Source organism: Agrilus planipennis, unplaced genomic scaffold (genome assembly GCF_000699045.2).
Source record: "Agrilus planipennis isolate EAB-ADULT unplaced genomic scaffold, Apla_2.0 scaffold54, whole genome shotgun sequence".
Classification (NCBI taxonomy): domain Eukaryota; kingdom Metazoa; phylum Arthropoda; class Insecta; order Coleoptera; family Buprestidae; genus Agrilus; species Agrilus planipennis.
Window position 1 is genome coordinate 767021 of NW_020439000.1, and position 5169 is coordinate 772189.

The window sequence follows — 5169 nt, forward strand, 5'->3', positions numbered from 1 at the left end:
TATACTTCGCTTGGATGGAATTTAACGCGCCGAACATGACCGAGCAGAGCGCGAGAATTCCCGAACGCAGTTTCGGTTTCGGTCGTAGTTTCGGCAGGTTTGCCGCCGAAACCGAAACTCGTTTTTTTGCCGAAACTCGACCGAAACCGAAACCGAACTCTCGGTCGGACACTACAAGAGTTTTTGCCACAGCGTAAAACAATCAATAAGGAACACTACCGGCAAGTTATGCGTCAGATCTGTTCCACAGATCTAGCCCCCTGTGGCTTTTTGGTGTTCCCGAAATTGAAGAGGTCTATTAAAGAACCATGCATCGAAGGAGGAGCTGAACAACATCACAAAAAATGATTTTTGAAGTGCTTCGAGGATTGAAAAAACGTTGGCACAAGTGTATAATATCTAGTGGGGATTACTTTGAAGGGGACAAAATAGATATTCATTAATAAATAAATAAATCTTGAAAACACAAAATTCGCGATACTTGTTGAACAGACCTCGTATTTCTCTTAATATTTACCATAATAACAGCATCTAATAATGTGTTTGCAGTTCTATCTAAACACATAGACATAAGTACTAATTAGGCTATTAAATATGTTCGAACTCAAGAATTAGTAACGAACAATTTCATCCATGGAATTTTATTGTTAAATCTGTTAGTTCGGCACCTAAAAATGAGAAAATCACAAAGTGCTACTAAACATCAGAGTGCATTCTTGAGATCCAATCGAAAAAGCCTATTTCTTAGTTTTTTCGCGATAATTCAATAATTATGCACTTTAGGAGTATTTTACAATACTTCTTTTTGAAGAAATTAACTTTATCATCGGCATACCTTGTTGAAAAATTCTTTCCCTCTTTTTATTATCAAAAATAGNTGAATAAATAAATAATTTTTGAAAAAACACAAAATTTGCGATACTTTTTGAATAGACCAGAAAGAAATCACTAGCCTGAAGATGCCCAAAGGTGAAGCGGTTGTTGGAAATACACAAGACAACAAAATGCGACTTTAAAAATATGATGCACAGAACCAGAAAATTTTAGAATCAGTTTGTACCTACCTTTCATCTGGATCTGTAAACAGTTAATTATTAACGAATTTCATCTTGGCACTCTTTAATAATAGATGAATAGTTACAAATGTTTTTGTTTGTAGACATGTACCGTCACAACGAGCAAATGTTTTCTTGCTCTATTTTCTTTTTATTCAAATGAAAAGGCACTTTGCAGTCCAAGTGTGTAAGCTTTGAAATGTCGACCTGATCTCTATACATTTTCCGAATTACGAAGTCAGACTCTTGAAACGTCCCGAATAATACGTTATGCATGTACCTAAGCAGATTAGGACGGTAAATCACTGGAAATGCCTAGCTCCATATTCCGCATCTATTTTAATGTGTACGTGTGGAGGAAAGTCAGTCGTAAATTTAGAGAATTCCTTGTATCTCATATAACAATGTATGCATGTAAGTATAAGATGAACTTCAATGTATCTACGAGGGTGGATTGATAAGTTTCCGGCCTAACCAAGAGATGACGCCACTAGGCCTACCTTGAGGTGACATTCTATAGTACCATCCTTGGATAGCTTGTAGCTATAGTTTCAGCCCGATCTCCTTGCTAGTGTAGGTTTGACAGCACGCTGAACAAGACGCCTCTGTGGTTTTCGTAAAAATGGAAAAGCAGGAAAATCGTGCTGTCATCAAATACTTTTATTTGAAGGGGTTAACGCCGAAGGAAATTAAAAAAGAGATGGACTCAACACTGGGGACATCCTCCCCGTCATATTCAACCGTTAAGCAGTGGGTTTCCGAGTTTAAAAAGGGTCGTGTGAGCACCTCTGATGGGCCTCGCTCAGGACGCCCCGTTGAGGTCACAACTCCAGATATGATCGAAAAAATTCATCAAATAGTGCTGGGAGACCGCAGATTGAAAGTGCGTGAGATAGCTGAGACCTGTAAGATGTCATATGAACGTGTGCAACATATTTTGCACCAACATTTGCATATGGAAAAGCTCTGTGCAAGATGGGTGCCGCGTTTGCTAACAGTCGACCAAAAATTGATTCGAAAAAACATTTCTACCGCAAATTTGTCATTGTATAAGCGTAATCCAAGCGAATTTTTGCGTCGATTCGTAACCGTTGACGAAACGTGGGTCCACCACTACACTCCTGAAACCAAAGAACAGTCTAAACAGTGGATTGGACCAGGGGAACCAACTCCAAAGAAGGCAAAAACAATTTTTTCGGCGAACAAGGTTATGGCTACTGTTTTTTGGGATGCAAGAGGTATTATATACATTGATTACCTTGCAAAGGGTAATACTATCACTGGTCAATACTACGCAGACTTATTGCAACGTTTGAGCCACGAGGTGAAAATTAAACGACCTCATCTGGCGAAGAAAAAAATCTTGTTTCATCACGATAACGCACCAGCGCACACGTCAATCGTTGCGACGGCTAAAATCAACGATCTAAAGTTTGAATTGATGCCGCACCCTCCTTACTCTCCAGACCTAGCCCCGAGTGACTATTTTCTGTTCCCTAATCTCAAAAAATGGCTTGGCGGTAAGAGATTTGCGGACAATGAAGAAGTAATCGAAGCTGTAAATGGTTATTTTGAGGAGCTTGACGAATCAGTCTATAGAGATGGCATTAATAGACTGGAACACCGCTATGAGAAATGTATCAGCCTTGGAGGAGATTATGTTGAGAAATAAAAAAAAAAAATTTTTAAAAACCTTGTTTTTCTTGGTCAGGCCGGAAACTTATCAATCCACCCTCGTATATTAGGTGAGTATAAAGATATCTATAACTTATACAATTTTCTCATTTTCTCTATTTCTAGCTACAAGGACGAGAAGAAAAACTATATCGTGTTGTTTGGAAAGTCATTTCGTTTTTTCCCGACAGAGGATTTAATTGTATTCTTTTGCACGTAACTTCAGATTTAAGCCGTATAATTTTTATATGCTTTGAGAGCTCATACAGCAAGACTTGTGTGTGAAAAATTCCAATTAATTTTACGCAGTAGTTTTTGGTTGGTGTCCTTTTAAATATGGAGAGCGATAAGCAGCATTTTCGAGATATCTTACTGTTTTACTACAGAAAGGGTATAAATGCTGTTCAAGCCAGAAAGAAATTGACTGATGTGTATGGAGAAGGTGTGTTGACAGTACCTACGCCAGTGCCAGAACTGGTTCGCTAAATTTCCGGCAATTTTGATGTCGAAGATGCACCACGTTCGGGAAGGCCGGTTGAAGCTGATAAAGACGCGATAAAGGCATTAGTTGATGTGAACCGGCGAATAACAACACGTGAGATCGGATTGAGGTTAAATTTATCAAATTCAACAGTTTATGACCACTTGAAAGGCCTGGGATTATCCTCGAAGCTCGATGTATGGGTTCCCCATGTTCTCACAGAGAGAAATCTGTGTCGCCGCATTGACGTCTGCGATTCGCTTCTCAAACGTCACGAAAATGATCCGTTTTTGAAGCGCATCATCACTGGGGACGAAAAATGGGTTGTATACAACAACGTCAAACGCAAGAGGTCATGGAGCAAAAAAGATGAACCGGCTCAAACCATTTCCAAAGCCGATATTCACCAAAAAAAGGTGATGCTGTCTGTTTGGTGGGATTTTAAAGGAATCGTTTTTTTTGAGCTTTTACCGGATAACACAACGATTAATTCGGAAGTCTACTGTCATCAGCTGGACAAACTGAATGATGCACTTCAACAGAAAAGGTCAGAACTAATCAACAGGAAAGGTGTAGTGTTTCACCAAGACAACGCGAGACCTCACACAAGTTTGGTCACTCGCCAAAAGCTTTTACAGCTTGAATGGGATACAATGCTACACCCACCATATTCTCCAGACCTGGCACCATCGGATTATTATTTGTTCCGGTCACTCCAAAATTTTATGAGCGTGGAATTATGCTACTACCAGAAAGATGGCAAAAGGTGTTGGACCAGAACGGTCAATATATAATTTAATAAAGTATTTGTTTATTATACGAAAACTGTCTTTCATTTCCACAAAAAAAAAACGAAATGACTTTCCGAACAACCCTATATAACTTATACAATTTTCTCATTTTCTCTATTTCTAGTTACAAGGACGAGAAGAAAAACCATATCGTGTTCTACATTTCAACAAAAGAGAGTGTTCTTGTCTATATTTACATTAGAAAATACAGCGTTCAGAAAAAAACTTGACAGACAAAGAAATTACTACCAAAAAAATAAACGATAAGTTGATAAGGATAGACAGAATGCAGGGTGTGAATAAACAATAGTTATGAGTGTATACGTGAGAGAAAATATTTGAAAGGATGGCAGAAAAAAGAGGAAAATAAAGAAAAACCGATAATAACAGAAGCAGAATTTAACGTTAGAACAGTATTGTTGTTAAATACTTGTTTTGTTTTTCACAGTATAGTTTGTGGAGGCACCGAAAGGGCACTTAACAGCAAAAGAGAACTTTTCCTGACACTAGAGTTATTGACACTGAAATGATTTTACTAAAGCGAGGGCCAGCTGAAAGCGTCAACGCCAAACTTTTCAGGAAAACCGTTTATCCTTTGAGCACGCTAAAGTAATAACCCGTGCACAAAGAAAACATAAAAATAAGTCCAGCAAAAACACTAGCTGTTTGCTGTAAAGTTTCCATCCTAAAGAGTAAATGATAATTTTATCCAGAATTGACGTGTTGCTGTTTACGAACGCGTTTTGACATGTTTTTGATCAATAAACAATACAAAAGCACTGAAACCATAACAAAAGAAACCTTGGTTAAAATGTCTAGATGATGATGGGATCGAAAGAGGAGGTCTCCCCCATCACTGTACCATAAAAAGTTCGTGGCGGTCTCACTCCCATAAAAAGTTATGGGGGTTGAAAGTTGATTATTTCGACAATTTTCATACACTATAATTCAAATAAAATTCAATAAAAAAATTATTTTCAAGCAGGTGGAGGTGGGGGATCGAAAGAGGGTGGTCACTTGAACAAAACCCGATAACCTAACCTAACCTAACCTAACCTACCCTATTGATAAAGATATTTAAATAATGTTTTATATAACTTTCTCAATATTTTTATGTATTTTTCATTAGTTTTACCTTTGAATATTGTTTAAGAATGACTATATAAAT

The 5169-nt window shown here is 37.8% G+C and overlaps 1 protein-coding gene across 3 annotated transcripts in view; it reads right to left on the reverse strand.

The window, feature by feature from the left end:
• LOC108734398 overlaps positions 1-5169 on the reverse strand; it is a 132030-nt gene that overhangs the window by 81072 nt on the left and 45789 nt on the right. The window lies entirely within an intron of this gene.